Source organism: Echinops telfairi, unplaced genomic scaffold, assembly GCF_000313985.2.
Source record: "Echinops telfairi isolate 266 unplaced genomic scaffold, ASM31398v2 ScPeMD7_9;HRSCAF=40, whole genome shotgun sequence".
Lineage (NCBI taxonomy): Eukaryota > Metazoa > Chordata > Mammalia > Afrosoricida > Tenrecidae > Echinops > Echinops telfairi.
The window spans coordinates 96,757,561-96,781,176 of NW_022103906.1; the positions used below are offsets into that span (position 1 = coordinate 96,757,561).

Sequence of the window (23,616 nt, forward strand, 5' to 3'; positions counted from 1 at the left end):
TAGGTATATAAAGAATTTCTAATACCACAGAATAAGGCATGTATTATAATGTTACCTGGGGGAAAAGGAACAAAATTATACATACACTAAGCTACATCAGTGAGAGATCAGAAGAGGAGCTTCATTAGGTAAATCCGCTGCACAAGACCTCCTCGGAGGATTGAAAAGCAAGGGTGTTATTTCGAGGCCTAAGGAGTGCCTGAGGCAAGGCATGATATTTTCAATTGCCTCATATGCATGTGAATGTTGGACATTGAATAAGGAAGACCACATCCATGCATTTGAATGACTATTGAAATCAACATGGACTGCCAAAAGGACAAACATCTGTCTTGGAAGAAATACAGCAGGAATGCTCCTCAGAGGCAAGGATGGCCAGACTTCCTCTGACATACTTTGGACACGTGGTCAGGAGAGACCAGCGCCTAAAGAAGGACATCATGCCTGGTAACGCGAGGGGCAGCAAAAAAGAGGAAGGCCCTCCCCAAGGCAGGTTGACCCAGTAGCTGACACATGGGTTCAAGTGGAGGAAGGATTGTGAGGCTGGTTGCTGCGCTGGGCGGTGTTCCATTCTGTTGTGCATAAGGACGCCATGGGTCGGAACCAGCTCATGGCACCCAACAACAAGACTGCAGCTGTAAGAAGTCTTCCTGTCCCGTGTGCTTCCTTTGACAGTGCAGCACTGCTATGAGCTTTAGGAAAGAAAAGGCTCCACCACACACGGAGCTTCAGAAGTGAGAAACGCAAGGGAAGTGTGGCGTTGGCGTACTTTAGGCAGGAGCTTTCAAACCACCCAATACTCTGCCAGTTGCTGCATGCGTGACCTCAGCCAAATGTAATTCATCTCTTTGAAGCTCAGTTTTCTTACCTGTAAAATGAGGCATTTTCTTTTCAGGGTTACTGTTATTAATATCATCAATAAAACTAAATGGTCGCCAAGCAAATCATGATCTGTTCTAGGAGAGTGATCAATGAGAAAACCCACCAAACCAGGGGCCAAGGATAAACCCTCTCTGGTGATCCAAATCGTTGCTTCAGGTCATGTCTCCACGTTCTCCCAGGCCCCTGAGGAGAGGAGTCATATTCCCAGGGAGGAGACACTTGGTGGGCCATTTAAGTTGAACATAATACAATCATGTGTTGCTGAATGTCTACATGTGTTCTGTGACATAGGGCACTAGGTGACCTGGTCGATGTGCAAAGGCTGTATCATGGCCCCAAACGGTATCATACAAGTATAATGTAGTTCACCCAAAATGAACAGCTACTTTCCTCCAACCAAGAGAAAATACATGCTTAGCAGGTGGCCATATTTCCACAAGGCTTAACATCTACCCAATTGAGGTTGATAATCTTTTGGGACCAACTACCATTTGGCTATTAAGTGACAAACATTCTGTACTTGTCTCAAACTCAAAAATCATAGGAGACCAAGCTTACTGGTCAGATAGAGACTGGTGGAAACTGTGGCATTGAAATCACCCTCATGCTCCCAAACAGGCAGGTCTATAAAGTGAAAGATAGCACTCAGGGATTGTGTTAGAAAGGGTTCTTTAGAGAAACTTATGATTATATTTATATTTATATATGATAGATAGATACAACATAAATAAACAGCTAATTAGTCCACAGAACAGTACAAATGGCTCAGTTCAGCTCACTTCTGTGAGACAGTTAATACACTGACAGTCCTTCAACTCACGAGGGCTTCTGGGTGCAAGTCAAGGAAGCAGACAGCTGAGTCTGCTGTAGAGCAATTCAGGCAGTCTGGCCACAGGCAGCAAAATGCAGAGCAGGTCACCAACAGTCAGCTAGATGACAGAATCCAACAGTCCCCAGCTCAAGTGATGTATACGTCAGCAGTGTGGTGAAGCAGGTCTTGAAGGAACCTCAAACTATAGCCACAGGACCCACAGGTTGGGTGTCCCACAAGTAGTGTAGCTCGCAAGTTGAGGCAGAGAACTATTTGCCCTTCAATTAAACTGCGACCTTATTAACCCCACATATGTTTCTTGGCCAGGTTGGCACAACAAACCTACCTATCACAGGGGTGTACACTCCTTAGAATCAGCCTTTGAGACAAAGGGGCTGGATGTGTCCAAGGACAACGTTCCAAAGGCAGGAAGAGGTAGGGGAGAATGGGAAACAGGAAACCTAAGGAAGAAGTAAGGCACGTGGGGATTGCAACAAATGAGAGGAAGCAACGTGTGTGAATCTCTGAATGGAACGTTGATTTGCTCTTTACACCTTCATCCCATTCACAGGTTTTCAAGAAGGCCTTGTTCTTGGGGGAACTTCTATTTTAATGCCACCAATGGTTCTAGTGTCTTGTTATAGTGAAATATCCAAGTTGTGGTGGTCTCGTATTGCCATATCCCCTGCGATACTTCCAGCCATGATTCTCAGTAGTTAATTTCAACTCTTCCACAGAGCAGCTGCTCAGGAAGTGTGTGCCGAACAAGTAAACCAACCCTGCCCATCCCCCCGCCCCTTTAATGCCAAATATAACGTGTGCTTACTTCCTTACATGGGTAGATCTAAAAACAGTGCGTACGTATCATTTCTTTAAATGATTCTCTGCTGCTCCTGACTCTAGCTTTCGTGAATCTCTAGCAAGTGTGGCTGCACGCCTGCCCCCCGGCCAGGTGCCCCAGCTCTGGACTGCCTCAGGGTAACTGCTGGAAAAGAACACTTGTTCCACGTGGCCAAAAAAACAGCTCTGACCTTTGATCATTAACTGAAACCATCCATGCAAGGCGATAAAGGTGAGCCACTTAATTTTTTTCTCATTGGAAGGCGCCTAAAAGTTATCCTACTATAATCTACATACAATTTTACATTTCCTCATTTCACCTTCCACATCCTCTCCTGTAAGATCGGGGCTTCCTGGTCCCATTTAATCATGACATAGTATATCACTGCACGGCTGTATCATAACCAATTCCTTACTATTTGGACATTTGGGGTATGCCTACTTTGGTATTAAAAATAATGGTGCAATGAGTATCTATGGAAATATATTTTGCTCACTTACATGAGTGTGTATGTAAAATGAATTGCTGAAAGAATAACTCCTGGAATAAAGAGTCTGAACATTTCATTTACAGTGTTGACCATTAAGGTCAAGCTACTCTGCCAACATACTGAGCCAATTTATTCGTCCACCAACAATGTGCGGACGTGCCTGTTTCCCTGGATCCTCACCATCACTGCTGTTGGCTCACTACTATCCCATGCAAATGCAGCCTGGGCCTGGGCCATGCCCACAACTGTGAAGATGCTTCAGCTCATTGTGATAGTCATCACTGTGTCAATCCGTGTCACGGAGGGGCTCCATCTCTTTCTCTGACCTTCTATCAAGCATGATATGCTTCCCTAGGGACTAGCCCCTCCTGACGATAGATCCAAAGTAAGTCTAAGGAGCATTCTGGCTAACTTCCTTCCAAGGCAGATGCCCTCCTTCTCCTGGTCTATCCAGTGTCCTTTGCCAGCACTGCTGTTCAAAGGCATCCATTCTTCCGCTTCCATATTCACCCACCAGGTAGAAGAGGCAACGGAAAACACCATGACTTGGATTAGATGTTCTTTTCTTCTTAAGGTGACCTACTTGCTTGTTGACACTTTTAAGAGGTCTTTTGCAGCAGATTCACCCAATGCAATACATCCCTTGATTTCTTGGCTGCTGTTTCCATGGACACTGATTGTGGATCCAAGTAAAAGGAAAGTCTCGGCAGCTTCAATCTGTTCTCACTGTGGCAAGGATGTTGCTTATTGGTCCAGTTGTGGGGAATTTTGTTTTCTGTAGGTTGAGGTATACACCCTGAAGGCCGAAGCCTTAGGCCATCCTCAGTAAGTGCTTCAAGTTCTCCTCATTTTCAGCCAGTAAGGTTGTGTCATCTGCACATCACCAGTTATTAAGGAGTCTCCCTCCAATCTTAAGGCTGCGTTTTTCTCTATATAGCCCAGCTTCGTGAATTGTTCGCCCGTGATGCAGAATGAGAAAGTACGGTGACAGTGAAGGATCGGGAAGCATGCAATCTGGAGTTAAAGGGAGAGATTAGTCTCAGAGCCGAAAGTCTGAGAATCTGGTTTGCAGAAGGCTGTGGATGAGAGTGGGAGCCCACGATTCATCGGTGGGACTGGAAAGGAACTAAGCCTCTGGCGAACTCCCTCTGTCCACAATGGAGGGATGGGTGGGAAGTGGTCACTAAACGGAGTGCATTAGTGAGTTGAGGATAGAAGGTCAGAGGCAGAAGCCTGACTTGAACAGTTAAAACTTGTCAGCAGATTCCACTAGGATACATGCTGGACCGGATCGGGTTTCCAAAATCTTATCTACTTGGGGGTTGTATTGTTTTGTTTTTATTGTACATATTAGGGGGGTATCTTGGGAGTGTTATGTCCTTGGGGGTCACTCTTTTGAAGTTGCGGTACATGGTTTTTGCTTTTGGGGTATAAAAGCCAGGTCTGATGAACCTATAGAGTCAGCCAGTGGAATGGGGGTTTTGAAATGGAGAGGGACATGGAAGGGGAGGTGGGGTGAAGGGGTGATGATGTCAAAGGGTCTGTTTGGAAATGGACTGTGGTAGCAAATGTACAATTCTGCTGGACGTGATTGAACTATGAGTTATTTAATATATGTATCAATCTCAATTAATTTTTTTAAAAAGTATGGTGAAAGGGTACAACCCTGACCCCACCTTTCCTGATTCTCAGTACCCCCTTGTTTTGTTTGAATGGCTCTCTCTTGTCAATGCACAGTTTCCACAAGAGCACAATGAAGTGTTCTGGAAATCCCATTCTTTATAGTGTTATCACCCACACAGTTCACTGCCTTTCCCTAATCAATAAAACATCTTTCGTGTATTCTCTGCTTTCCGCCAAGACTCGTCTGGCATCAGCGATGATATCCCTCATTCCACATCCTCTTCTGAACTGGCTTGGATTTCTTGCCAACATTAAGTTTTATGATTCCTTTTGTCTTTGCCAATCTGATAGCTGAAAAGTTACATCTCGTTGTTGTTCAGATGTGGGTGTTTTACTCACCGCTGGGGCCAGACAGCTTTTGACACCTTGTCAGTTCTGCAGATGGCTTTGAGCTCACCTTCTCATCCGTTGGTTTTTCAGTATTTTCATCAGTCTTGCCCATATTGTTCTTTGAGGCTTTTTGGTGAGTGAGGGACTCAATTTTTCAGAAAAAGTTTAGAGCTAAATTATAACCTTATTTTGAAGAAGAGAACATTAAGACTTAGTGAGGTCACTACACAGCTAACTAGTGTCAAAACGGGTTGATCCCAAGCCTGCATGACTCTAAAGTTCATGCTAATCATTGAGAGTCTAAACTAAATCCTGACAATTACCTCCAAAATAATCCATAAAAATGTATGCACATCCATCAGGGAAGAGCACCAATAATATTTTTAATTTAGAAAGAAATGAAAGAACAGCATACATAGAGATGGAGTTGGGGTGCTGGTTACACTGATATGTGTATATATGGCTGTCAAAACTCAATGTGTTCACTTAAGACAGCGGTTCTCAACCTGTGGGTCAAGATCCCTTTGGGGATTGAATGACCCTTTCATAGGGGTCTCCCAACTCATAACAGTAGCAAAATTACAGTGATGAAGTAGCAGTGAAAATAATTTTATGGTTGGGGGGGTTACCACAACATGAGGAACTGTATGAAAGGGTTGAGGCATTAAAAAGGTTAAGAATCACTGACTTAAGATGTGTACATGTAAATGAGGTATGTAAGTTTTACCTCATTAGAAGCACATCTCTTGAAGCTGGCTGATACCTTAATAAAACAACCTAGTTAACATCATCAGTAAGGAGGGGCGGTTGTGGGCAGGGAGGATCAATAGCCTGGGCTTTATAATACAAAGCAGCAAGATGAAAACATAGCACTTCCATGTTATTCCTGCCAAACACGCATCATCAGATGTGTTCAATTACATATCATTTTACAAAATAACTCACTTGTCCTCCCAAACCCCTGATGTCATAAAAGTCAAAGACAAGTAGGAATAACTTACAGATTAAGTGAGGCAAGAGACATGGAAGCCCCTGGGTAGTATACATGATAAACTAAAGTGGTTGCTCACTAAAGGCTGAACTTTTCAAGACCAATGGCTTCTTCATCATGGCAACTACCTTCTTTCAACAACACTAACTACGACGGTATACATGGACTTCTCCAGATGGAATACACAGGAATCAAATGACTGACAGTTGAGGCTTGAGGAGATGGTGGAGAGGCTCAGTATCACTGTCAGGGGGCTGACTGCAGAACAGACCACCAATCAAAGGGCTGACTGCAGAACAGACCACCAATCAGAGGGCTGCCTGTAGAACAGACCACCAGTTGCTCATCTGTAACTTCAGATGGAAGTGAAAGAAAATGAAAACAACTTCATGAGACCCAAAATACAAATGTGAGTCTATCCCACCTGAATTTTAAGAATATCTCAAGAATTTATTTGGCTCACTGAACACCAGTGACAAGCTCCCTGAAGAACTATACGATGACATCAACAACGCCATGCATGAAGAAAGCAAGAAGGTCCTTAAAAAGACAGGAGAAGACAGAAGAAACCAGAATGGATGGTAGAAGAGATTCTGGAACTTGCCTTTGATCATAGACTCGATAAAGCAAGTGGAAGAATGGATAAAGTCAAAGAGCTCAACAGGTAATATCAAAGGGCAGCTAGAGAAGACAAAGTAATGCAATGTACAGAGATCACAGTTACAATATCAAAAAGGTCCAGGGAGAGTTGCAGGTCTGCCTAGACCACACAGGAGCAAACTAAGAGGGAAAGAGAGAGAGAATGGACCGAATCCTGGCCCACCACGCCCAAAGGACAACATTCCTACTCAGAGCAGCCAAGGCACAGAGAGGACCGTAGGGCCAGCCCCACCAGGAGACCCAATGTCCCCTCACTGACCCACAGTGCTGCAGGGGACAGCACTGGAGACACAGTGTGGGACTTGTGCCCAGTTTGACACACACACACCCCAACCGGGGCAAAGCACGAGGGGAGCGCAGCAGAGCAGCAAGGGGAGCAAAGCAATTAAGTCTACAAGGAATCCAGAAAATAGACTTCAGACTCAGAGGGCCGTGCTCGGCACCTCACAGACTCTATCAGAAAACATACATAAGGGCCAGCAGACAGACCTGGAACTATTTATAGGCCTTTTTTTTTAATGTCTCTTTTTATAAGATAGGCAAGATAAACAATCCCCAAAAGAAAACAATGGTTGGAGGGAAGGGAGGACCAAGGGAGCGGGAACCAACAAACCCAGGGACGAGAGAACAAGAGATCTAAAATCCATGGTGAGGAGGGCATAGAATGCCTGGTGTGGTTTGAGCAAGGGCAATGTAGTCTAGAGGAATTACTGAGAGCTGAATGAAGGTTGAACATGATAGTGGGACAGGAGGAAAGTAAAAGGAAATAGAGGAAAGAACTAGAAGGCAAAAGACATTTATAGAGATATAAACATAAGCAGGTATATATGTAAATATATTAATATATAACAATAAGGATATAGGCCTATGTACATATATTTATATGTTAATTATTAAGGAAGCACACAGCCCTTGGGCTTCTACCCAAGTCCTCCCTCAACACAAGAACACTTTGTCCTAATAACCTGGCATTCTGTGATGCTCACCTTCCCGACATGATTGCTGAAGACAAAATGGGTGCATAAGCAAATGTGGTAAAGAAAGCTGACAGTACCCGGTATTAAAAGATACAGGGTCTTCAATGCTTGAAATTGAACAAGGAGCCATCTAGCAGGAAAGCAACAAAGCCCACCTGGAAAAAGCACACCAGCCTGTGTGATCACAAGGTGTTGACAGGATCAGGTATCAGGCATCAGAAGACCCAAAACAACCATACCGGATGTGAATGAGTGGTGTCGGAGTGGAGACCCAAAGCCCATCTGTAGGCCATTGGACATCCCTCACAGAAGGGTCACAAGAAAGGGACGAAACAGCCAGGGTGCAGTACAGTGTTGACAAAACACACATCATTCCTCTAGTTCTTTAATGCTTTCTCCCCCACACTATTAAGACCCAAGTTCTACCTTACAAACCAAGCTAGACAGAAGCATGTACACTGGTACAGATAAGAGCTCTCGACACACAGAATCCAGGACAGATACCGCCCCCCCCACCCAAGAATAGTAATGGGAGTAGCAATATCATGAGGGTAGGGGAAAGGTGGGGGGAGAAGGAGAAGAAAGGAAGAACTGATTGCAAGGATTGACATATAACCACCTCCTCCTGGGGAGGGGAACACAATAGAAATGTGGGTGAAGGGAGACAGCGGACAATGTAAGATAGGAAAACAATAATTTATCATTTGACAAGGGTTCAGGAGGGTGGGGGAGGGAGGGAAGAAAGAGGAGCTCATCCCAAGGACTCAAGTAGAAAGAAAAATGTTTTGAAAATGATGATGGCCACATACAAATATGATACAATTGATGTATGGACTGTTATAAGAGCTGCAGGAGCCCCCAATGATTTAAATGATTTATTTAAATATGTACACGGATCTCTTCTAGTCCATTGGACAAGTAGCTGGCTTCCAAATTTCTTGGCACAGACCAGTGGTAGTCCATCAATTCCTGGAGCCTTGTGTTTGGCTAATGCCTTTTGTGCAGCTTGGACCTCTTCCTTACTCATATGCTAACTCTTGAAATGGTTGAATGTTGAAGAGTTCTTTCTGGTACACTGTCTGTGTATTGCTTCCATCCTCTTTCTTTCTTTCTTTCTTTTTAATCATTTTATTGAGGCCTCTTACAGCCCTTGTAACAATCCATACATCCATTGTGTCAAGCACATTGGTACACTTGTTGCCATCATCCTTTTCAAAACATTTTCTTTCTACTGGAGCCCTTGGTATCAGCTCTTCATTTTTTCCCTTCCTCCCCCCCCCCTCTCACCCTCATGAACCCTTGATAAACTATACATTTTTATTATTTTTCTATCTTATACCATCCACTGTCTCCCTTCACCCATGTTTCTATTGTTCATCACCTTGCAGGAGGGTGGGGGGGGGTTATATGTCGATCATTGCAATCAGTTCCCCCTTTCTCTCCCCAGTTCCACCTTCCCTCTATCCTCATAGTATCACTACTTCCATTATTGTTGCTGAAGGGTTTATCTGTAATGGATTCTGTGTTTCCAGAGCTCTTATCTGTACCATTGTACATGCTCTGGTCTAGCCGGATTTGTAAGGTAGAACTGGGGTCAAGACAATGGGATGGGGAGGAAGCATTAAAGAACTAGAGGAATGTTGTATGTTTTGTAGGTGCTATACTGCACCCTGGCTGTCTTGTCCCTTCCTTGTGACCCTTCTGTGAAGGGATGCCCAATTGTCAATAGACCTTCCATCTTCTTTAGAGGCATTCTGCATCTTTCAATATTTTGCCCATATTATCTTTCAAAATTAAAACTCAAGATGAATTTTCTCTTGAGTTTTTTCAATTTCAGCTGTGCTGAGCATGTTCTTCCCTTTGGGTTTTCTAATTCGCGGTCTTTGCACGCTTCATAACAATATTTGGCTTTGTCTTCTCAAACTGCCCTTTGAAGTTTCTGTCCAGTTCTTTGATTTTATCATTTCTTCCATTTGCCTTAGCTATTCTACAGTTAGGAACAAGTTCGGGGTCTCTTTTGACATCCACTTTGATCTTTTCTCCTGTGTTTTTAACGACCTTTTGTTTTCTCCACGTTCCTGATGTCCCATAGCTCATCTGGTCTTCTGTCAGTATTGTTTAATGAATCAAATCTGTTCTTGAGTTGTTCTGGATACTTAGCTGGAATTGCCTCCAGGTCATATTTTGAGTCTTGTAGGTTTGTTTTCAGCTTCACCGTGAATTTACTTATGAGCAATTGATGGTCTGTTCCACAGTCAGCCCCGAGGCCTGGTCTTAGTTGCTGATATGAGCTACTCCAATCTCTTCTTACAAATGCAGTGAAGTTGATTTCTGTGTAGTCCATATGTATAGTTGTCTTTTGTGTTATCAAAAAAGTGTATTTACTATGAAGACATCATTGGTCTTTCAAAATTCTATCATGTGATCTCCAGCTCCATTTCTATCATCAAGATCATATTTTGCAACTACGGTACCTACCTCTTTGTTTCCAACTTTTGCATTCCAATCACCAATAATTATCCAAGTATCTTGATCGCATGTTTGATCAATTTCAGACGGAAAACGTTGGTCAACTTCTCCAGTATCTGCATCACTAGATTGGGTGGTTGATGCATACATTTGAATGCTTGCTGTATTGATTGGATTTTCTTGTTTGTGGATAGACATCACCCTATCACAGATGGCCCTGTGTTTCAACATAGCTCTGGAAATGTCCTCTCTCATGATGAATTCAACATCATTCCTCTTGATTATGTCTTTGCCGGCATAGGAAACCCTATGATTTTCTGATTAAAAATGGCCAATAGCAGTCCATTCCAGCTCATTAACACCTAAAACCTCAGTTTTAATGGATTTCATTTCTTCTTTAATGGTTTTCAGTTTCCCTAGTTTCGTACTTCACTCGCTGCAATTTACAACCATTGATTAATGTTTGCAGCTGTTTCTTCTTATTTTGAGTCATGCCCAATCAGAAAATGAAGGTGCTGAAGGCTATAAATCTGCAGGCTTTATTTCCTCCATCCGTGTCATTAAGTTAATTCTACTTTGAGCAGGCAGCTCTTCCTCGGTCATATTTTGAGTGCCTTCTGACCCGAGGGGCTCATCTGCTGACAGTAGCTCTGACGGTGCTCTGCTTCCAGTCATGAGGTTTTCAGTAATGGACAATGTCCCATGCTGGCCAGAGGGTTCTCAGTGGCTAACCCCTCTGAAGAGGACAGTCTTTTCCTTCTTTTTAGCCTGTTCCTACTCTGGCCACTGCTGAAATCTGTTCGCTTTGGGTGACCCTGATGGCATTGAAAATACCAAGGACATAGCTTCCAGCATCACAGCAACACACAAGCCACCACAGTGTGACAAACTGACAGGCAAGTGGCTAAGTTCTGCAGAGTTTGCCAAAGCCAGTCCACCAAGCAGCTGGCCGCTGTGCCCCCATGAATGGAGCTGGAGGGGTCAGACAATGCGTGCCCAGTGCAGTGAAGTGAAATTTCTTGATAATGGCTTGTCTGTCCACGTCTCTAGGAATCTTGGTGGCATAAAAGGTACCCGTGGAGCTTCTAACCTCAAGGTCAGCTGTTCAAAACCACCAGCTGCTCTGCTGGAGAGAGAGACTTTCTACTCCCGTGAAGAGTTACAGTCGCAGGGACCCACAGGGGCCGTCCTCACCTGTCCTGCAGGGTGGTTATGAGTCGGAATAGGCTCCATGACAGTGAGCTTCTGAGTTTTATCCATTTCTCTAGGGAGCCCGGTAGCATAGTGGATTGTGTGTTGCTCTTCCATCCCTAAGGTCAGCAGTTGGAAACCATCAGCCACCCCTCAGGAGAAGCATAAGGCTTTCTACTCTTGATTTACAGTCTCCGAAACTCACGGGGCAGTTCTACTCTGTCTATGGAGTCAGTACTGCTACTGAAAGAGTGAGTCTGCTGTTAATCAAACTACTCAGAACTTAATTTAAGATTTAGTTGTTAGAAATCCAAAATGTAAGTGCCCCCCTCCCTTGCAGTAAAACTTCCTTTTAAGCTTAATCAGTAGGGCTGTTCTAACTCAGTAAAGAGGCAAGCCAGGCCACAAGATGGGTACCCAGGTACCAGCAGCCCTCTTTGAGATACGAAATGGAATATGGTGCTTCAGGGAGTGGTGGTCTCGTACCTTGTGAAGAAATGTAGGCCGAGATCATTGCTTCCTGTTACCCTTGCAAACCCAGTTTTTTGTTACATAGTTTGGAGTATAAATTACTTCCTGTGATGATTGCAAAATCTGTTTTTTGTCTCATAGTTTGGGGCATATAACTTGCTTGATTTTCGAAGCAATCTGAAGGCAGCAAATCCCACTGTTTCCTTCTATCTCATGCTCACAGAACAATCTGAGAATGTCTCAAATCAACCAAGTCTTCGGCTGAAACAGTGACCAGCAATCCTGGATCCCAGCTCACAGCAACATGTGACTCAGAAGCAACGAACTGGCAAAGACTTTGAAACCTTGTCTCTGTAGCACCCCGCAAATGACAGGGTGGGGCCATGCCAGTAGGATGTGTGGAACCCGGATGGAGGGGATTGGTCGGCTCCAGTAGCCGCTCCCCTGCGTGGAAGGCAGCAGGAACAGATAGGATCCTGGGACCACGGGGGACGAAGAATCACCAGGGGGCACAGTCAAGGGCCTGGCTTAGAGTGGAGGAGATGGAGACCAGAAGCACTGTGGCACAGAGACAGTGGGATAGAGCAAAGTGGCCCCCATTTTTACACAGAACCCTCACCCATTGCTGACGAGAAGGGAAAATGGCACCCAATCATTGTGGAAAACCATGAAGGTTCCTAGAAAAAATCTAAAATTAGAGCTACCGTATAAAACCAATTCCATTTCCTAGGTACATACCAAAAAGATTTGAAAAGAGATGTCTATTACATCACCATGGACAACAGCCAAAAAGTGGAAACAACCGGAGTGCCAATCAGCAGGTGAACGGGTCAGCAAAAGGTGGCATGTTCAGACAACAGAATGCTATTCAGCTAGTAAGAAAAATGGAATCTGGATACATGCTACAAAACGCATGGCTTGAAGTCATTATGCGGAATGAGAGACGTCATCCACAAAGGACAAGTAGTACATGATCTCATTTGTATAAAAGAGACAAACCCCGCCCCCACTGCCATCGAGCTGATTCCAGCTCACGGAGAAGAACAAGCAGATGCACAGAGACCAGAGCTCACTAGTGGGGACGGGGTGATGGGGACAGGGAATGGAGGAATCACCGTAGCGGCGGTGGAAAATCCTCATGGACTGAGGGTAGATTCGCACATCCAAGTATTGTCATTGCTGTCGATTAGTTGTACACTCGTAAAAAGCTGATCTGGCAAACTGTGTGATAGCTCTAATAATGACACCCCCCCCCCCAAAAAAAAAGGAGTAACTATTGAGTCTGCTTTCGTCCACCTGAAAACGTCATCCAGTTTGTGTCCGTGGTTGGAAATTGAGTCATGATTTCATGAGACATTCTAGTCCATGGACCTAATAGCGTCCTCCTCAACACTTCGTGCCTACCTAGTTGCTTAGTGTTTGGGGTCCTAAAAGTTTGTGAGTAACCATTCAGAGACAGGCATTGGTCTGTGTTTGCCTTGAGCAACAGAGGAAGAGACTCAGCAATACGAGGAGAATGGGTATGTGGTTAATTACCTCCAGGAGACCTGAAGAACTGAGTGGTGGCCGGCTACCTTCCTGGCACATTTTGATGAAAGATTCTCTCGCAGAATCCTGGTCCCAAAGGAGAAGATGCAGAAGAGAATTCTAAATTCTCATGACATGCCATCTCTAAGGAGCTGCGAAGGCTGAAACTATTGCCCTGAGGTAGTCTTTAAACCTTAAACCAAAAATACTCCCTGGAGTCCTCCCAAGACACAGCATACTTTAACTAGCAAACCATGTATGCCCCGAACTCTGTGCTTTCCACAGATGTATCTCTAACTCAACAACGCCACATCCACGGCCATCCGGTCGATTCGAGATAGGGTTTCTGAGACTTTGAATCTTTAGGGGAGAAGACAGCCTCCTCTTTCTCCTTGCAGTTAGCAGCCCAATATCTTTATGAGATTCAAGTGGACAGCAACCACTGAGAAGATGAAGGCAGGACCCCAGGAGGCAGTGAGCTTCGGTTCACGAGGGATGAGCCATTCAGAAAGGAAGGGAGAGAACAATCGCACTTGTGGCTTGTACACAATGTCAATAACCAGGCACGCCGAAACCACTGGGCTGGGTGTGTGTTTGACGGGTGTCTCGTCTCAACAACGGCATAAAATCACTTAAAAAGAGAAGCACATTTGGAAAGAAACCTGCACATTTTGCCCTCTGACGTATCATTTAAGTCGCCGTGAAACTGAAAAACAGCTACACTGCGACAGCACACTGTGATGGATCCCAAACTCGCTGTCTGCGAGCCCATCCTGACTCACTGCGAACAGAGGAGAGCTGCCCCCGGGGGTCTGAGAACTGACACTCTACAAAGAGGAAAGCCTCGTCCTTTTCCCACAGAGCAGTTGGTGGGCTTGAACTTCTGGCTTTGTGGCTGTCAGCCCAACTTGTGACCCGCTATCAGGCTTATTAAAAAAAAAAGTTATGAGGAGATGGCTAAACCTTGATGTGGTTAAAATGCCAAATAGTTAACGATGGGAGCAATTAAAAATACCTTTTATTGTGAATTAGAGGGTGGGAGGGGGGTTACATATCAGGTCATCACGTTGGCATTCGACAACTGCAACCACATATCTAACCTCCACCCCCTCTTGTTGGGCATGGTCTATCCCTCCACCAAGTTCATCCCCGTCTGCCCTCTGCAACTGGCCCTCTTCCCCTCTCCCTCCCCGCCTAGTAACCATAAACATTGGTTTCCTTTGTTACACAAATCTTTTCTTGACTTTTTTCCTAACAATGGCCCAAGACTCTGTCTGCCCCCTTGTGATTAACCAACTTCACTCAGCATGACCGACGTCCTCCGAATGAGAAGCTTCACTGCTCACGCGGGCACCACAGCTGAATCTACCCATCTGCCCGCTGATGGGCATCTCGCTTTTCCTCCTCTTCTTGCTGTTCAGCCAAGTACTGCGATGAGCAGAAGCGATTTCTCACACGTCTATCAACATTCCAAAGGCCCAGAACTGTGCTTCCGAGAACTCATCCTGTGGGTAAATGTGCACAAGGCTTTGTGAAGGGGCTTCACGAAGTTCGTGGAAGAATGGAATGAAAAGATCATGGCATTGGCCCATGAACTTTGGGAAGTCTCCTTGTGCTCATGGAGAGTTGCCCTGTTTTGAACAACACCCTCCCTCCCTAAAATAAATAAACAGAAAAGCACCCTAACTTTCCAACTATAAGGGGCTGGATAATAAACTACAATATTCATACACAGTGGAATGCTGGGGAGGGGCGTGGGCGGGGCACGAGGGAGCCTCGGCCATCAAGTCAATTTGACTCGGCGCAGCCTTCAAGGACAGAGCAAATTGCCAAGGCTGTAAGTCTTGATAGAGGCAGATGGCCATAGCTCACTCGTGGAGGAGGAGAGGCTGGTGGGTTCAAACACAAGCCTTTGACTTGGCAGCCCAGTGATTACCCGTGGTGCCACCAACGCTTCTCAGTGGGTTGGAAGGCAACCTAAAGATGGCATGGATTCAGCAATTATTTATTTAGTGCCTATTATGAGTCAAGGCGCCCTGATAGCAGAGTGGGTTATGAGTTGGGCTGTTAACCACAAGGCCAGCAGTTCAAACTACTGACAACCATTCCCCAGCAGAAAGACATGGCTGGGTGCTGCGGTGAAGAATTAGTCTTGGAAACCCCCAGGGACAGTTCTACTCTGTCCCATTGGGTCGTTATGTGTTGCAGTTGACTTGACGGCAGGGATTGTGCCCGGGGGTGGACTGTGAGTCAAGCATTCTCCCAGAAGCGAGGGATGCAAATTAGATCCCTTGGCAAGATACCAGTAGAAGAGGTTGAAAGGGTTGTCAGAGAAAATCAATGTTTGGTAAGGGAGCCCAGAAAGGCAGGCAGCCTCTAGAACAACCTTCCTAATGTGTGACCCTTTAATACAGTGCCTCATGTGGTGGCGACCCCCAACCATGACATTATTTTCGTTGCTACTTCATAACTGTCATTTTGCTACTGTTCTGAAATGGGTGACCCCTGTGAAAGGGTCATTCAACCCCCAAAGGGGTCACGACCCACAGGTTGAGAACCGCCGCTCTAGAAGCTGAACTCAATCCCCTCGAGACCCATCCAAAGGCAGCAAGAGCAACACTGATAACTACCTGGGGCTGGATGCCCTCAAGTAACTGGGCACAGATGTTCTCTCCCCGAGCATCCAACAGGCACACCCTGCCCACCCCCACCCCCACCCCCACCCTGCGCCAAACTGACCAGCTGATGAAGCTCACAGGGAAGATCTGACTGAGTCTCCCTGGACCTGAACGTCTGACCTAAAAGCAAGCAGTGGTCCCAGGACTGTGTGAGACCCCTGCTTTCTTGGGCACCTACTTTGCAAGAAAAGACAGACAACACAAGGAAAGGAGTAAACAGTGGCATGTGGAAGGTGGAGATTTAGAAGAGAGAGTTTTTGAGAGACCCGGTTGGAGGTGGCATTTAAATTGAGATCCAGATGGCAAGGAGGAGCCATCTGGCAAGGGTGGGGTTGAGGGGTGGGTAGCATTCCAGGCTAAGGGAACACTTTGCACCGAAGCAGGACAGGTGAGTATAGGCCCTAACAGAGGAAGCTCAGGGCCTGATCTGGGCCCCAGCCAAGCTGGAGTTTGGATTTTATTTTAAGGACATTGGGAAGCTCTGAGGGGGCGCAGAGAGAAGTCAATCAAGAAGTCTGGTCGTATCACTTCCAGGCCTTTGGGCCAAGATCAAGTGAAGAGTCTGGTTGTATTGCTTCTCAGTCTTTGGGCCAAGATCAAGTGAAGAGTCTGGTTGTATTGCTTCTCAGCCTTCGGGTAAGATCAAATGAAGAGAGTGGTTGCATACTGTTTTTTTAAAAAATATGCTTTTGGGTGGTGATGGGGTTGACTAGAGTCCAGTGCAGCAATATCCAAAAGGGATTCGGGCGACTCCCATGAGAGGAAGCAGGGGCTGGGTACGCTGGTAAACAGGTGGATGTGGAATGGGTTACAGAGCGGGACTCTCCTGGGCTTCCTGATTCGTGTTTGTTTGTTTCAATGTTCAAACATTGAAAGGGAGGCTAATGTTTTTTGGTGAGAGCTGAGTGCCTGGGTCCTGGGGACCTTTTCTTAAGATGGGAAAGAGCTTAGGAGAAAGAAGACTATGCCACGAGGCTTCAAAAAGTTCGTGGGGAAATTCCATTCATGTTTAATCCCCATTTCTCCAAGAACTTTTTGAAGTCCCCTCTATACATTTGAACTGTTTGTTGACAATGATTTAAAAAGCCTAAAAAGAACCACGTAAAATAACCCCTTAAGCCAACTGCCTTCAAATTCATTCTGACTCACAACAATGCTGCAGGGCGGAGCAGAGCAGCTCCCCGGGCATTTTGAGGCTGTACATCTGTAGGAGAGTCTTCGCCTCATCCTTCTCCTTGTGGCTCACGACCCAGCTGGTAATGCACTACACTCCCAGCGCTCTGGAAAGCAGGGAACGCCTACACAGCTGCCATTTATTGAGGGGATTAGAAACACCGATACAGCAATGATACCACATGAAAATGGAGACCTGATAACTGTTGGAATCTTGGGTCCCAGGAGGAGTTGACCACAGTCCAAGCTGGAAGCGCCTTATGCTAAAGCTAACCTGCGAGGAACTCTTTCTTTGGGGAGCTTCACAAGTTTGCCTCCAGCTAGCCCTGAACCTATGCATACTGTACATAAAGCAGTCGGCCAACATTCCGTCCTTCCCTGCAGCCTGGACTTCTGGTTTGGTGAGGATTGCTGGGAGCTGAGCGGGGGGAGGGGCGCCCTGCCAGATACTGGGTCACCTAGGGTGCAGACACTATTCCACCGTGGTCCGAGCGGAGGGATCAAGGCAGCGATGAAACAAGAAACTGCCCTGCTAAGGGGCCTTTGACAGAGGAAGGGGAGAAAATCAGGGTATCAGAAGATCAGGCTGCCCCTCATTAGCTGTGCAATTTTGTGCAAGTAACTTAACTCTGAACCTTCCTATTCTGTCTAGTGTGGCTATTAACCTTCTTCATGAGGCTGCGGTAAAGATCCCACGAGGAAATAGAAAGTACCTAATCCAGTGCCGGAAATTCCGAAGTGGGGCAATAAATGGCAGCTCTCAAATCAGGAGAATAATGCAAGAATCGGACAATATCAAAAAGAACAGGGCATCAGGATCAGAGGAAGGCCCGTTAGCAACCTGTGATGTCTTCTCTTTCACTGTCCCTCCACCAAGCACACCACACACACCACACACACGGGGACTTCAAAAAGTATGAGGACAGATTCCATTATCTTCAATTCCATTTCCCACGAACTCTGAAGTTCCCTCATATACGTATTTCAAAATGAACAAAATGGAATTTAATGGTGAGATATTCAAATTAAAGTCAGGAACTAAAATGTCCGTGTCTACTTAAACAAGAAAAAGAAATGCAAGCAAAGGAGATTCAATTATTATTTGTCAATAATATGACCACATATCTAGATAACTGAGAAAATCAACTAAGAAGGCATTGTGGGGGAGAAGGAATTAAATAAGTTAGTGGGTTACAAAATTAATACATGATAGTCGGTAGCTTTCCTTTTTAAAAGAAATAAGTATATAAAAATACAATGAAAAAAATATATCACTTATAATGACAACAAAATACAAAATACTCAGAAAACACTTCAATAGCATACTGTGCAGGACCATTATTGAATCACCTGTTGGGGAGGAACAAGAAAAAGGCATGGAGTCAATGAACAACCAGCCTTGTTTATAGAAAGAGAGCAGCGTGTCAGGATTCTCCTCCCTGTAGAAGTGCCTCACTGAGCCTTTCTTCCAAGACATCTCTGGGTAGCTTGAGCTTCAAACAGCTACTGTTCAGCTAGTAGCAGAGAGCTTAACCATGTGTGCTACACAGGATAGCATGAGGCTGTTAATTTCCCCTAATTTCAGTGTGATCTCAAATATATCATCAATAAGTCTTTGCAGTTAGATGCGAGGGGCCTACAAAAAGTTCATAGGAAAAATGAGATGAGAAGATCGTGGAATTGTCCAAGAACTCCCCTGCCCTCCTGAGATTTTTGATTAGGTAGGGCTGTATAGACCTAGGAATTGTTCGTTGGTTTAGTATTTTATCGTAAATTGGGTGAAGGTTTACAGAGTTGATCAATTTTCCATTCAACAATCCCATGTCTGTTTGGGTTCATCACATGCATCGTAACCCCCACGCTGTACATCACTTATCCCTCTCCCTCTGTTTCCTGATCCCATACCTCCCTCTTCCCTACACCTTCTGAACGTTGGCCAAATGCTGACTTTTGGGTTTCAAATGGCAATGGGTTTGGGTTTGGGGTCATTAACAAATACAGCATATTGATTCTAAAGAGTGCACACCTCCCCAGTGTAATCGTTCCCAGCATAGACCTGTCTGCTGTTTGACTGACCATGAAGCCACGGGGGAGTTCTGGTACAGATCTGAAGGATGGTTCAAGGTCATAGCATCAGGGATGCTAATAGTCTCTACCCAACCAGCAAGCCTGGTCCTTGCTATGATGCTCAGTCTTGTTCCATAGTTTTCTCTCACTCGAGCCAGGACCTTCTAAGGCAACAGTTCTCAACCTGTGGGTCACGACCCCTTTGGGGGGGTTGTCGAACTAGCCTTTCACAGGGGTCTCCCGATTCATAACAGTAGCAAAATTGCAGTGATGAAGTAGCAATGAAAATAATTTTATGGTTGGGGAAGTCGCCACAACATGAAGAACTATATTAAAAGGTCTTGGAATTAGAAGGTTGAGAACCACTATTCTAAGGTGCTTCCTTCGAGAGCAGTTGACATTGATAGCCAGGCACCACCTAGCTTTATGCTGACTGATTCCCCCAGAACCCATTGACCCACTGGACTAATTGTTTACAGGTGCACAGGTGGAAGAAAAAGCTTGCCCAAGATTTCTCACTTGGGGTTGACTTAAGACCTTGGGGATGCTATGATAAGGCGAATGTGTTTGACATATGACAAGGACCTACATGTGGGATGATCAAAAGAGTGGACCGGTATCAATGGAATGGTGTCCCTGCAAAATATGGCTGGGCCTGATTGAACTTAGGGAGGCCACAATTCTCGTTATTAAGTAATTATCCTCCATTTTGCATTAGGATGAAATTAACCTATGTTGTAAATCCTTGCCTCTATGTTAACGAGGCAGGATTAGCAGTTGAATTAATAAAGCAGTTAATAAGCTGGATTAATTAGTTCAATCACTTAATAACTGGCCTGTCAGATTCTAATAGTCTTGAATTTTTCTTCTAGTCGTTGCTTCGTGTGGTCACTCGGGCCAGGGTATTACAGGGCCTAGAGATCTAGCTGTGGAGCAGGGAAAACAGAGACCAATGAGATCGTCCCACCAGCAGATGGAAGCACCACCTGTGTGAGCTACTAAGAATGAGAGGCGACATCTGTACTGTGAGGGGGAAACTGAGAGATTGGAAGTGAGTAGGAGAGTGCAGTCCGGTGGTGTAGCGGTTACGCATTGGGCTGCCAACCACAAGGTCAGCAGTTTGAAACCATCGCCTGCTCCAGAAAGACGAGGCTTTCTACTCCTGCAGGAGCAACTCTACCTTGTCCTGCTGGGTCGCTACGAATTGCAATCAATCAATGGAAGGGGGCCAGGGAAGAGTCTGGGACGTCTGCAGGGTGAGCGAGGTGTTCCTGGAAGTGGGTGGGAGGGCAGAAGACGACAGTGAGAAGGCACGTGGTAGGGCGAGCCAGCATCTTTGAGGAACTGGAAGAGCACGTCAGCATCAGTAGGCCATCAGTCCACAAGGGTCTAACCCACGGATAAATGCCTTGCGGATCCTCTCAACATGGAATCCCTGCTCGGGGGCCACTGTGGTTTGAATTGCGGTCCGTTTCTCATCAGAATGCCTTTAGAGGAACCAATTCACTCCCGTCTCTACAGAGACATCCACACCGGCCATCTCCGCCAGCCAACCTTCAGTAAACTTCCGGGAACCAGGTGGGTAAAGAAAAGGCCACCAGCTCTTCCACACGCAGACAACGCTCTGGGGGCTAGGGACAGTCACCAGTGTGTCGTGGAAGCCCTGTAGGTGTGTCCGAACGCCCAAGCACCCAGGAAATGGAACAACTCAGCCAGCAGGGCACCCGGCTGAGGTACGCTGAAGGACTCAGGCTTTTGTTTTAAGGGTATGGGAAGGTTTCTTGTTTTTTTTTCCAAGATGATATTGTTTGGTTTCTCAAATGTTCTCAGATGACAGTGTAAATAAAGCGTGGATTCGTTGAGGCAGCAGAGGGGCATAAATCACAAAATAAAGAGAAACCCCAAGGAAGCAGGAGCTGCCTTCCAGTGACATGGAAAAACACCCCCGTGCTGGAGTTAATAAATAATTAAAGGCTGTGGAAACCATACACCTGAAACTGCCAGCCCCTTCTCTGCCCTCCTGGCCAGGAGCAGTGCCAACGGGTTTCAGCTGCCCAGGTTACCTGCCCAGTGAGCCTCTATTTCTCCAATAACACCACGTCCTTCTCAAAGAATCAGGAGCTCATTCCCATGTTTGATCCCTTTGGGTCACTCTGTCACCCCAAGCCCCCGTGTAGGACTCCCAAGGCAGGGTCACATTGCCCTCGGGACTAGGCCAAAGGCTGGAGCTACCAATTGTGAGGTCCTGAAACCACGGCGTGTTCTTTGTCCCCTGATGGAAAGGCTCTTGGGAATACAGCAAATACCCACAAGCAAACAATGAAAGCGTGCACAGTGACTTTCATTCCGATGCTGCCCAGCCCTGTGTGTGTTTAAAACACTTTAAACTCATACCGTCCTCTCTGCTTCACAACGACAGCCACGACTCGGTGTGCTCGCACCCTGGCCCAGTATCTCTGATGACTGAGCCACAGTTCCCTCGCAAGCTACTCGTGGGACAAACCGAACACCAATGTTTACAGAAACAATGCAACCCAAGCGAAAACATTCATCCAGAACCAGGAAGCATAGAGCCAGCCGGGTTTGGAAGAATAAGAGAGAGGTTAGAGAGGTTGCCCTGGGGCAGACAGTGATACACAGCAAACACAAGCCTAGAAAAATAAAAGGTTAAATAGTTGTCATTTCTGCAGGAGGCCTTGCAACAATTCATTCTTAAGTCAACAGGAATGTGCCTGATTGAACAACCTCCTCCGATGGAGTGTCGGGACTGCCTACGCAAACTCAGACGACTGTCACTGGCCCGTGGCAAGATGGGCTTGCCTTGCTCGTCGCTGTCAGACCCCCTCCATGGTGCTCAACACCCCCAAACAGAAGCAGATATGTTGGAGGGCAAGCCCACCCCCAACTCCACCCCAAACTCCAGAAGAGACTGGCACGTTCTCGGAAATGTTCGGTTTTCACGGGCAATGCCCTTCGATTTGAGCTCTAGACTGGGCTGAACATTTTCTTCTACGTCCTTTCGTTCTCCCTGGAAAGCGGAATCTGCTGGCCGCTGGGAGGCGGGCTTTCAGAGTCACCACTCGTGTGCAGGGTAACCCCAAGAAAACGTCGCCGGGTCCTGTACCAACTTCCCAGGTGGTGGATGAAATTAACCTATGTTGTAAATCCCTTACAACAGGTCCCTCGAGGCCACTGTACATTTTGAGAGGCTTCCGACTTTGTGGGGTCATCTTCTAGCACGTTCGTTAGCAGACAAAATGATAGGGTTTTCACTGGCTGACCTTTGGCAGTGGACTGCCAGGACTTTCTTCCGAGGCTGTTTTAGTCCGAAAGTTCTGCTCCCAATCTGTCCACATTGGGTGTCCCTATCGATACCTGAAAGACGGATGGCGTAGCTTCCAGTGTCATGGAAACACACAAGACACCAGAGTACAACAAACAGACAGGTCGTGGTCAAGGGCAAAGAGATGGTCCCACTTTATAGATCTTAAAGCCAGATGTCAGTTTTCTTTCTCAAAGAACATGAGCTTCGGAATATCCAGTACCCCACATAGTAGTAAAATGCTCTTCACTAGGTTGGACCATCGGTAGGTGAACAGCAGGTGAGGCAAGAAGAGCTGACTTCTAGCCTCTGGCACCAATCTGCAGGCAAGAGAGCCCCACAGACCAGGCGCTCGAGCCTCCATCAGCATGCAGTGAGAAGGGCTGTCGCAGCCACAGTCCCTGAGGAGAAAGCAGAAACGCCTGTCCGCAGGCTCTGCAAATGTGCACCCCTAAGAATGCAGCAGGACCAAGCAGGCAGCACCCCTGGATCAGAAGTGGGGTACTGCAGTGCAGAACGTGGTCATCTGAAGGTGCCCTCGGCTTTATTTAGTCAAGGGGGAAAAAAATCCTTGGTAAGCAATAGATTTCCATTCACACACAAATAAAGAAATATTATTTCAAAATCACCTCCTAGATAAATTGTAGCAACCCACGGCACACTATTGCAACCAAACCATTCATGTTAAGGCGAAAACTTCAAGCTGCAGAGAGGAAACAGCATGTTACAAAACAGTCTGTATGCTGTGAGCTCCTTGTTTGATAGTCGGCCGGCATCGGTAGTATTTGTGTGCAGGGAAAGTGGATGAACACAGCCAAGTCCCCGGAGCAATTGTCCCCATGTCACGACTTTGTCTGTCATGCGTTTCAATGCCCTGCTTTTCAACCATCAGGACCAGATTCGTCATCGTTTTTAAAAGTCTTATTTTAAGACTGAAAAAAGGTCTCGTATCCTTTCAGCCGTAGTGCAGATGGGAACAACTTGTTTTGTTTGTGTTTTTGCTCGAGGACACCTTTTCTAAGGACAAAGCAAGGGCATGTCGGTGACATTTTA

At 46.0% G+C, this 23,616-nt stretch overlaps 1 protein-coding gene across 3 annotated transcripts in view; it reads right to left on the reverse strand.

The window, feature by feature from the left end:
• The window catches only part of ATP6V1C2 (ATPase H+ transporting V1 subunit C2), a 65,904-nt gene that overhangs the window by 36,826 nt on the left and 5,462 nt on the right, over positions 1-23,616 (reverse strand). The window lies entirely within an intron of this gene.